The sequence below is a fragment of the Stegostoma tigrinum genome, unplaced genomic scaffold, assembly GCF_030684315.1.
Source record: "Stegostoma tigrinum isolate sSteTig4 unplaced genomic scaffold, sSteTig4.hap1 scaffold_86, whole genome shotgun sequence".
Taxonomy (NCBI): Eukaryota; Metazoa; Chordata; class Chondrichthyes; order Orectolobiformes; family Stegostomatidae; genus Stegostoma; species Stegostoma tigrinum.
In genome coordinates, this window is record NW_026728811.1 from 1 (window position 1) to 11,980 (window position 11,980).

At 43.9% G+C, this 11,980-nt stretch overlaps 1 long non-coding RNA gene across 1 annotated transcript; it reads right to left on the minus strand.

Annotated features, from left to right (window-relative positions):
* Positions 1-11: 11 nt before the first annotated feature.
* On the minus strand, positions 12-6,386 carry LOC132209323 (uncharacterized). The gene is made up of 3 exons (XR_009445421.1): positions 6,281-6,386; positions 5,190-6,145; positions 12-1,281 (listed from the first exon to the last, which is right to left on the minus strand). It is a non-coding gene; the product is annotated as an uncharacterized LOC132209323 (long non-coding RNA).
* Positions 6,387-11,980: the final 5,594 nt, after the last annotated feature.

An 11,980-nucleotide genomic window follows, 5' to 3' on the forward strand; every position in this document is an offset into this window, starting at 1 on the left:
TGAGTGTCAGATCTGGATGTGGTTTTGTTTGATTTCTCTGAATGCAATCACAATTTCAAACTGAAGAAAAAAAAAGTAGAGAGAGAGAGAGAAACCAGAAGAACACACACAAAGATTGTCAAACTCAGAAATTAATCTGATCAATTGTGGATGCAACACTGAGGGGCACTGCTGGATTATCAGTAAAACTGAACTGGTTCATTAAATGTCCTTCAGGGAAGGGAAACAGTCAGCGTTTGCCCAAAACTACAAAAAGAGATAGAGTTTGGACAGACATGAAGGGCAGGCATTTTATTCATCTGAAAATGAATCCAATTCCTGTTTTCTCTCCATACCCTCTGATCCTTCTGAAGGACTAAGATGCAGAAAAATACCTGAAATCTGAAATAAAAACAGAAAATGATAGAGATACTCAGCAGATCTGGCAGCATCTGAAATGGTGATAGATGCAGGAACCATTGCAATCTTGAAGAAGTGTTGAGATGATCATCCACTGCACCAAAATACACGTTACACACCGAGTGCCAGAAAACGGGCCTAGCTTCAATAGGTGCTTGGTGGCCAGCACCGATACAATGGGGACATTGTTGAACACAATGTTACCCGAGTGTCTGACCCCATTTAGTTCCGTGTTTCTCTCCTATTCTCTTTTCGGAAACAGGCAGCAGCAAGTAGTGAAGAATGCAAATGATATTTCGGCCTTCATTGTGAGAGGATTCGAGTACAGGAAGAGGGATATCTTTCTATAAGGGCCTTGGTGAGACCACACCTGGAGTCGTGTGCACCTTTGTTCTCCTTTCCAGAGGAAGGATGGCCTGGCTACTGAATGATCGGAAAGAAGGTTCACCAGGCCAATTCCTGGGATCACAGGACTGATGTATGAAAAGAGATTTGATCTTGATTAATCCTTCTTTCTTTTAATCTTTCAGCCACCGACAACATCATGAACTAATTTCAAATCCCATTTGCTGATTTGAGTCTTTTACTGCTAAAGCTATACTTGGGTTCCCATTCCCCTGTCATACGAGTTTAAATCCTCACCAGTGGAACTAGCAAAAGCATCAACAAGAATATCTGTCCCAGCTCTGCCCAGGACAATTGTTCAAGCTTGTGCATGTCCCACCTTCCCCAGAAACAAACAAACAGTCTCAATGCCTCAGGAATCCAAACCTTTTAAGTTATAGCTCCAGCCATGCACTCATCTCATCTGTCCTCTTATGCTTTTACTAGCACGTGCATTGTAGCAGCTCACACTGTTACGGGATTAGATCACAAAAGGTCCTGTGGGGGGTATAAAAGAGTCCTGTTGAGAAGGAACATTAGGGAATTTACTTGGGTTTCTGTAAACAGACAGTTCAAAACACATAAGCATTTTAACAAGAGGCAGTTTTTAAAGGCCTGGTTCAGCCACAATCACAAGTTTGTTACTTAATAAAAAGTAGAAGCAAAAGTCTGATCCTACAGCATTCTGAACTGTTTAGGTAATTGTAACCAGAAATGCAAACAACCAATTAACGTGAAAGGGTTAGCTGAATTCCTAGAGCAAATGTTTGTCAGCAATAAAAGCAGCTCACTGTATCATTATGGAAGGAAAAGCAATAAATGGTGTAAACACAACCTCGAAAAGACCAACAACATAGGAAGGGGCAAAGGAAGATTATAAAGAGAGAAGTCAGGGCTGCAGAGAGATAAAACAATTGAAATGTAGATACGGATAATTTGAATAAATTCTTACATCCAAAGATCAAGGGAAGAGTGACAAAGATAGATTACAAAATCCGAAATGAAGATATGGTTAGTGCCTTAGTTATTTGTGAAATCTGAACAAATTTTGTTTCATGGCTTGGTAAAGCTCTAAAGTGACTGAATTTCACACTCAGTGGAACTGGAATAGATGCTTTTTATTAAAACAAGAAAGTAATAATGGAAAGCGCTTAGAGTAGAAAATGAAACTTCAGTTTAAAAATCATTTACAGAATGCAAATCGTTGGGATTGTAAACTGCAGCAGCAAGTCAGAAACACTGTTTGATCTTTTAAGCTGAAGTAAGAGAGGGATTTTTCCACAATTTGTCAACTGTATTACAAATTGTAGTCACTTTATATCAGAGTTGAGTTTAAAAGACTTAATCACAATTCCTAACAATCCACACTACAGTTAGTAGAGAATTTGGAAAAGTTCTTAGTGATAAGATACCATTTTGGTTTTTGGCAAAAAAATGTGGTGCAGCTGGCAAATGTCTGAGGAGGAATATAACTGTCAAAAGCATTGTAAGGTCCCAAAGACAGACGAAGTAGTTTTCGAGCTAACCTCAGGAGATTATAGAAGGGTTTAGGACTGAACATAGTGTTGTCCACGATTGTTTGAACATACGACATAGAACATTACAGCACAGTACAGGCCCTTCGGCCCTTGATGTTGTGCCGACCTGTCATACCGATCTCAAGCCCGTCTAACCTACACTATTCCATGTACGTCCATATGCTTGTCCAATGACACCCTAAATGTACCTAAAGTTGGCAAATCTACTACCGTTGCAGGCAAAGCGTTCCATTCCCTTACTACTCTCTGAGTAAAGAAACTACCTCTGGCATCTGTCCTATATCTTTCACCCCTCAATTTAAAGCTATGCTCCCTCGTACTCGCCGTCACCATCCTAGGAAAATGGTTTGCTTACTGGATTGGGTATATTGATTTGGGGTGTGTGGCTAACAATGACAACAATATTGCATGTAAATAACACCTAGCGAATGGAATAAAAATATCACAATCAGCCAGGGAAAGTTTGAGTGTCACTGTCCACTCTTCCAATCTGAGCTGTATTTAAGAGGGGAATTAGGCCTCATGTGAAAGCCAGGTTTGGAGTGGACTCTGGCCTCTCCCACACATGCGGTAACAGAGCTCTGAATAAAGGTCACTTGTACAACTGAACACAACACAAACTTCTCCCGACAACAATGTGGCACTGGGTGTAAGCTTGACAATACTACATTTGAGATCTCGTATTTTAGTGTATCTCTTAACTTCCTATCTTCAGCTTTCAGGTCCTCCTCCCTTGGTTTTCCTATGTCACTGGTACAATCGGATGTTCACCCTCCCACTCCAGAATGTCCTGAAGCTGCTCCGTGTCATCGCTAATCCTGGCACCAGGGAGGCAACATACCATCCTGGATTCATGTCTCTCTCTATCCCTTACTATTGAATCCCCTGTCTCTACAGTCATATTTATCGTTTCCCTCCCCTTCTATGCAGCGGAGTTACTCCGAGTGCCATGAACCCGACTGATGCTGCTTCCCGAGTGGCCACCCCAACATCCCCCACCTCTCTCCCCCACCCCCGACCCCCCAACTGAACAGTACCCAAAACAGTATATCTATTTGAGGGAGATGACTCCAGCACTTCCTTTCTGAGCCTTTTACTTGTCTGATAGTCACCCATTCCCTTGCTGTCTGTGTAATCTTCACCTGCTGCGTGACCAGTCTGTTGAGAATGCGACCACAACCTTCTCAGTTACCATGGATGCTCCATACTGACTGCACCCACAGCTCAAGCTCTGAAAAGCAGTTAACCAGTAGCTGCAGATGGACACACTTCCTGCACAAATAGCCAATAGGGACACTGGTAATGTCCCAGAGTTTAATGCGGAAAACTGTGAGGTGATTCACATTGGAAGGAGTAACAGGAATACAGAGTACTGGGCTAATGGTAAGATTCTTGATAGTGTGGATGAGCAAAGAGATCTCGGTGTCCATGTACATAGATCCCTGAAAGTTTCCACAAGTTGATAGGGTTGTTAAGAAGGTGTACAATGTGTTCGTTTTTACTGATAGAGGGATTGCGTTTCAGAACCATGAGGTCATATTGCAGCGGTACGAAACTCTGGTGCGGCCGCACTCGGAGTTCTGGTCACCGCATTGCACGAAGGATGTGCAAGCATTGGAATGGGTGCACAGGAGATTTACCAGAATGTTGCCTGGTATCGAGGGAAGGTCTTATGAGGAAAGGTTGAGGGACTTTAGGCTGTTTTCGTCAGAGAGAAGAAGGTTCAGAGGTGACCTAATAGAGACATACAAGATGATATGAGGATTAGATAGGGTGGACACTGAGGTCCTTTTTCCTCAGATGGAGCTGGCTAGCACGAGGGGATATAGCTTTAGATTGACGGGTCATAGATATCGGACAGATGTCAGAGGTAGGTTCTTTACTCAGGGTAATAAGGGCGTGCAATGCCCTGCCTGCAACAGTAGTAGACTCGCCAAGTTTAAGGGCATTTAAGTGGTCTTTGGATAAACATATGGATGATAATGGAATAGTGTGGGTTAAATGGGCTTCAGTGTGGTTTCACAGGTCGACACAACATCAAGAGCCTATGTTCTATTGTGCAAGAGGAGCACATCACAGGTGTGATGTCTTCTGTTTTGACTTCTCTCCAGATTAAGCCAGTTTCTGCCTTAAAAAGAATTTAATTAAGCTAGGTCCTCCCCCTTCATTTCAAACATTACTATTATAAACCTAAAGCCCCTAACTTTATTTAAGCTAATATATACTTTAAAAACTGTAAGAAAATTCTTTACAGTATCAAATATCAATTGGCTGTTTCCATTAGGACTGAGAGACTTTCTGAACTGCCCAAACTGAGACTGAGCATCACACTCAATCTTTCAGTTTCACTTTCTGTTTCACCCAACTCCAAAGCACTCTCATTTAGCCAAGCAGCACTCACAGTGCAGCCTTTTCATTTTCATTGTATGCTCACACCCACTCTGATCTCAGCCTCCCATACTGTTTCAATGCAGCTCAATGGAAGCTCAGGGAACAGCATCTTCACGTTAAATGCAGTAATTTATAAACCTCAGGAATCAACACAGACTTCAGCAGTTTCAGGATCAATGGAGTTGTCAGGAAATGGAAGATTCCACCTGGAGGGGTGCTGGAATTTGTGCCCATCAGGAATTTTAAAAGGAAGTTTGCAGGTATTCAAGAATGAAAAATGTATAGACTAAAATCATGAAGTGGGCGATTGGGACTAAATATGACAGTTCTTTCAAAGAGACGAGGTGTTGTTTGGACAAATCTACCCCTCTCAGGCCAATATCTCCTTTCTCAGCTGCAGGGTATAGAACTGAACACTTATCCCAGAGGTGATCAAACCAAAAATTTGAATATCCTGCTTTCAAGTTACAAACTTACCAGGAGTATTCTCCCATGCATAGAATGGTTAAACCTCTTTCCTTTCACTGTTAAGTGTCAATGATACTCAGATCCTGATCACTCCGCTTAATGGAGAACTTGCATTGGGATCCTGGTTTGCAAATTATTCTCAATAAATATCCTGTAAAGCAAATCCACAAGAGACAAATAACGGTCAGGCCTGGACAGAAATCCAGAAAACACAAGATTGTCTGGAAAAGGCAAACATTTCTCTTGGTTTCTGTTAGTTATGTATAAATCCTCCTCTTAAAAGCACCCTGCTCCCCCACACAGAAAGATGCAGAGGTAAAATACACCCATTATTACAGACTGAGGAAGTCAGACATTAATAAATTTGACGAGGGAGCACAAGGGGACTCAGAGCACTTTCAGTGATTTGATCCCAATCATATGAATACTGGGCAAACGGATATGCTTTAATAGATCATAATATTTAAAGCAGGACTTCCTACAGTGAGAGTGCAACAGGTAACATGAAGTTCTAAGCAAGGATTAGCGGATCCGAAACGTTATTTTTTTTCCTTTCACAGATGCTACCAAACCTACTGAGCTTTTCCAGCAACTTTGTTTTTGAACATGCAGTTCTGAACACGTTTTCGGCATTTCTCCTCCATTAAATATCTAACGGATAACTTGCAGCAATTTATACTGCCGGAAGCCAGTACTCCGCCAGCGTCAAAGGTCCTTCCCAGGAAATACACGCCGTGTCTCACAGTCTGGGAAAGAAGTCCAGAAAAACAAAAACAAAAACAAACATTTCTCTTGTCTTAATCTCCCCTCCCAAGCAAGAAAGGCTGCGCTTGCGTTCCACTGCAGGTTGCCACCTATAAATATGGCGATCCGGCATGAGTCCCGAAGATCACTGCCCCTAATAAAGATGGTGGCAATTACCTCTGCCTATCGCAGCCTCAGGTCCGTGGCAGTTTTTCCGTTTGCTGCAAAACACGGGACCGGCATGTTAAAATTTGTTTTCTGACATGCATCAACGGCTAATAAAGCCTCTCAGTCAATACCGAAAGTATTTCCCTCCCGTTTTTTTGTAGCTTTCCTTTTTATCCCGTGTACTGTACCTTCCGAAAGCAGCTAACCCTCATTCGCAGAGATATTGCGCCCGCGGACAGAGGCGATCACATGATTTTCACACAGACAAACATCTCACTCGCTCTGATTGGCTGGAGGGTAGGCCGCTTCCATTGGCCCCGCCCCGTGCTCCGATTGAACCAAAGCTGACATCGCTCACAGAGAGACAGCAATAGCTGCAGGTGTTGGAGTCACAGATGACACAGTGTGGAGCTGGAGGAACACAGCGAGCCAGGCACCATCAGAGGAGCAGGAAAGTTGATGGTTCAGGACCCTTCTTCAGAAATGGGGGAGGGGACGGGAACTGAAACATAAACAGAGTGGGGGCTGGGGAAGGTAGGTGATAGGTGAGTGCAGGTCGTCAGTGGTGAAGATTTTTCCTGCTGTTCATTAGCTCTGTGAGTGATGGTGAGGGTTCATCCCGAGATGGGGAAAAAAAGGGCCACTCCTGATTCTCCTAATGTACGGCAAAACAGCTTGTATTTTATGGAAACTTTTACTCTGTCATTTTCCTCGATGTTTTGGCTGTTTCAGAGACTTGGATAGAGCAGGGTCAGGAATGGATGTTGCAAGTTCCAGGGTTTAGATCTTTCATTAAGGTCAGGGAAGATGGTAAAAGAGGGTGAGGTGTGGCTTTGTTAGCCAAGGACAGTACAACGGTGGCTGAAAGAACTTTTGATGAGGTGGTATGGGCTGAGAGCAGAAACAGGAGAGGAGAGGTCGCACTGCTGGGAGTTTTTTATAGGCCCCTGCAAAGTTCCAGGGATGTGGAAGAGTGGATTGGCAAAATGATTCTGGGCAGGAGTGAAAAGAACAGGGTGGTCATTATGGCAGCTATTAACTTCCCTAACATTGAATGGAAATGCTATAACTCTAGTATGTCGGATGCATCAGTTTTTGTCCAATGTGTGCAGGAGGGTTTCCTGACTCGGTATGTCGAAGGGCCGACGAGAGGGGAGGCCACACTGGATCTGGTACTTGGTAATGAACCAGGCCAGGTGTTTGATTTAGTGGTAGGTGAGCACTTTGGACAGAGTGACCATAATTTGGTTATGTTTACTGTAGCAATGGAAAGGGTTAGGAATATGCCACAGGGCAAGAGTTATAGATGGGGGAAGGGCAATTATAATGTGATTAGGCAAGATTTAGGAGGCATAGAATGGGTTAGCAAAATGCAAGGGATGGGGACAATCAAAATGTGGAGCTGGTTTATGGAACAGATATTGCTGTCCTTAATAAGTATGTCCCTGTCAGGCAGGGAGGGAGCGATAAGGTAAGGGAACTGTGGTTTACAAAAGAAATTGTATCTCTTGTTAAGCAGAAGAGGGAGGCATATGTGACGATGAGACAAGATGATTCAGATGAGGCGATGGAGAGTTACAGATGAGCTAGTAAGGATTTAAAGAGAGAGTTAAGAAGAGCAAGGAAGGGACATGAGCAGACATTGGCAGGTAGAATAAAGGAGAACCCTAAAGCGTTCTATAGGTATGTGAAGAATAATACGATGTCTCGGGTAGGAATAGGGCCAGTCAAAGACAGAAGTGGGAAGTTGTGTGTGGACCCTGTGGAGATTGGAGAGGTGCTAAATGCTTATTTCTCATCTGTTTTCACTGAGGAACAGGAGAATATTGTAGAGGAGGTGACTGAGTTACGGGCTACTAGAATTGAAAGGATTAAGGTTAGTAAGGAGGAGGTGTGATCAATTCTAGAAGGTGTGAAGTTCGTAAATCCCCTGGGCCAGATGGGATTTTTCCGAGGATTGTCTGGGAAGCCAGATAGGAGGTGGCAGAGTCTTTGGCCTTGATCTTTGAGTCCTCATTATCTACAGGTTCAGTACCAGAGGTCTGGAGGATTGCAAATGTTGTGCCCTTGTTCAAGAAGGGCAGTGGGGCTGACCCAGGTAATTATAGACGTGTGAGCCTTACATCTGTTGTAGGAAACATTTTGGGAAGGATTATAAGAGATAGGATTTATTATCATCTAGCAAGCAACAATTTGATTGGAGATAGTCAGCATGGATTCGTCAAGGGCAGGTTGTGACTCCCAAAACTCATTGAGTTTTTTGAGAAGGTGACCAAGCATGTGGCTGAGGGAAGGGCAGTTGACGTGGTGTACATGGACTTCAGTAAAGCCTTTGATAAGGTTCCACATGGTAGGCTATTGAAGAGAATACAGAGACACGGGATTGAGGGAGAATTAGCAGTTTGGATTAGAAACTGGCGTTCCGTAAGAAGGCAACGAGTGGTGGTTGATGGAAAATATTCAGCCTGGAGTCCAGTTACTAGTGGTGTGCCTCAAGGATTTGTTTTGGGACCACTGCTGTTTGTCATTTTTATAGATGACTTGGACGCAGGCATAGGTGGATGGGTTAGTAAATTTGCAGATGACACTAAAGTCAGTGGAGTGGTGGACAGTGTGGAAGAATGTTGCAGGTTGCAGGGAGACTTGGATAAACTGCAGAATTGGGCTGGAAGGTGGCAAATGGAGTTTAATATGGATTAAATGTGAGGTGATTCACTTTGGCAAGAATAATAGGAAGGCAGAATACCGGGTCAATGGAAAGATTCTTGGTAGTGTGGCTGTGCAGAAGGATCTTGGTGCCCATGTACTAAGATCCCTGAAAGTTGCCACCCAGGTTGATAGTGCTGTTAAGAAGGCTTACGGTGTGTTAGGTTTTATTGGTAGAGGGACTGAGGTCCGGAGCCATGATGTCATGCTGCAACTGTAGAAAATGCTAGTGTGGCCTCATTTTGAATATTGCGTGCAATTCTGGTCGCCCCATTACAGGAAGAATGTGGAAGCATTGGAAAAGGTGCAGAGGAGATTTACCAGGATGTTGCCTGGTCTGGAGCGTAGGCCCTATGAAGAAAGGCTGAGGGACTTGGGTCTGTTCTCTCATTGGAGAGAAGGAGGCTAAGAGGGGATTTAATAGAGACATACAAGATGTTCAGAGGATTAAATAGGGTGGACAGTGAGAGCCTTTTTCCAAGGATGATGACTTCAGCTTGTACAAGGGGACATAGCTACAAATTGAGGGGTGTTAGATTTAAGACAGATGTCAGAGGCAGGTTCTTTACTCAGAGAGTGGTAAGGGCATGGAACACCCTGCCTGCCAGTGTAGTTAACTCAGCCACATTAGGGACATTCAAACAGTCCTTGGATAAGCATATGGATAATGATGGGGTAGTATAGGGCAAGGGGCTTAGATTAGTTCACAAGTCGGCGCAACATCGAGGGCCGAAAGGTCTGTTCTGTGCTGCATTGTTCTACGTTCTATGTTCGAGGTGCTTCACAGATGAGCAAAACATCGATTAAAGATATCAATTTTACGATGTATCATAAAGAATAAGAGAGAGGTTCAGGGAGGAAATTCCATAGTTTGGGTTGTCAGCAGCTCTAACCCTGGAGTGTTGTAAGTGGGGTGGGTCAGAAAAATATCTGGAAAGGGGAATTGCAGGAGTGCAAAAAACACATATGGCCTTCATGACGGCAAAGGTTTCAGAGACTGTCATTAGAGAGTACGGATGTCGCATGGAGCTTAAGGCATTACTCTGCACTCAATCCATTACAAGTCATGACCACAAAGGTACAGAAGATTTCTGATGCCTTAATCAGGCTGATCAATATTTGTATCGATGGGCTTGCAAAATGTCAGTAATCGCCTCTACCTCAGAGTCATGGTATTGTTGGGATGCTGCTACAGAAGAGGAGACAGGGAGCAAGGAATGTCACATAAAACGCTCTCCTCTTCTCACTATTTTCACTGCAAAACCAAGGGAGCACCTAACATACCACCTCTATCTCCCATCACAACACTTTGCCCCACAATAACTCTGTCTGCCCCTGCACAAGGAGAAGTGGGATTCTTTTCCAGGACCATGTGGTGCCCTGAAACTCTGAGTGAAGACCAAAAGCATCTGAGCGATGAGAGCAAAGATTTGAGAAGACTGTCTGCACCTTTGCTGAAACTTACAGGAGCACCAGGTCAAAGCAATAGGCAGCATGTGGAGTACAAACTGGAATTGAGTAAGTGTGCGTCTGTACAAATTTGGACAGGCCGGGGGTTTGGGACACTTGACAAAATTTTCAGTTTCCTTTTTGAATAGTCACCTGAAATGCCTTTTTAGAACCACTTCTAACCCTTATCCATGCTCAGATCTGGAGGGCCAGGTCACTCTTGCACTGGTTTCATCCTGCAATTTTATGAAGTCAGCAACAAGATGAGTTTCAACATTGACTTTGAAGATTATTGAAAGCTATCATCGATTGCCATTAGAATGTTTTGATTTTGATTTATGTTGTCTCGTGTACTGAAGTACAGTGAAGTGTTTTTGAGAGTGGTGCAGGCAGATCATAGCAAACAATGATTTACAGATCAAAGTGTGTGCTTAGACAGAGCAAGGCATGCAAGGTTATGCCTGCATAGGAGGTGTGCAAAGCAAGATCAACACTATTTGGAGTTACAGAGTCCATTCATCAGTCGAATAATGGCAGAGAAGAAGCTGTTCTTGAACCCCTTGATGGGTGTGTTCAATCTTCTGCCCAATGGAAGAAGTTGGATGAGAGCATTACCGAGATGGGACGGGTCATTGATGATGTTGGCAGCCTTTCTGCGGCAAAGAGAAGTGTAAATGAAGTCCATGGATAGGAGGCTGTTGCCGTTGTGGCCTCCTCTACATTGGGGAAACCAAGCGGAGGCTTAGGGACTGTTTTGCAGAACACTTACGCTTGGTTCGCACTTTACAACTGCACCTTCCAGTTGCAAACCATTTTAACTCCCCCTCCCATTCCTCAGACGACATGTCCATCCTGGGCCTCCCGCAGTGCCACAACGATGCCACCCGAAGGTTGCAGGAACAGCAACTCATATTCCGCTTGGGAACCCTGCAGCCCAAAACGTATCAATGTGGACTTCACCAGCTTCAAAATCTCCCCACCCTCCACTGCATCCCAAAACCAGCCCAGCTCGTCCCTGCCTCCCTAACCTGTCCTTCCTCCCACCCCCGCCTCTTTGACCTGTCAGCTCTCCACCTATCATCTCCTCTATCCATCTTCAATCCGCCTCCCCCTCTCTCCCTATTTATTTCAGAACGCCCTTTCCCTCCCCCATTTCTGAAGAAGGGTCTAGACCCGAAATGTCAGCTTTCCTGCTCGTATGATGCTGCTTGGCCTGCTGTGTTCATCCAGCTCTACACCTTGTATTCTCTGGATAAGAGTTTGGCTTCTGTGATGATTCGTGCTGTGCACACAACTTTCTGCAGTTTCTTATGGCCTTGGGCTGAGCAGTCGTTGCACCAGGCCATTATGCACCCAGATAGGATGCTTTCTATGGTGCATCTGTAAAGGTTGGTGAGGTCTTCATGGACATGCAGTACAGTAGATAAACAAAACATAAAAAGTAAAAGTTCAAAAAGATGCCAAGTTAGACATGCTGAGACTTTGTCAGATTTGAAACTGTTTTGTGTAGGTAACAGTTAAAGAAAGCTCTTGCAGTTCTTTTGTCAGTGAGTACAGAAGTGCTGGTGAAATAAAGGATTATAGATGTAGCAGCCCTGAGTTAAGAGGAAAACAGCACAGGCATAAATATGCAGAAGATCACGAGGTTGACTAAGGTCAGTGTTGCTTATATGAACTGTGACTGGGCACAGTGGGGAGTTAATCAGATAAGAACAAGGATAAAATAGATCTGT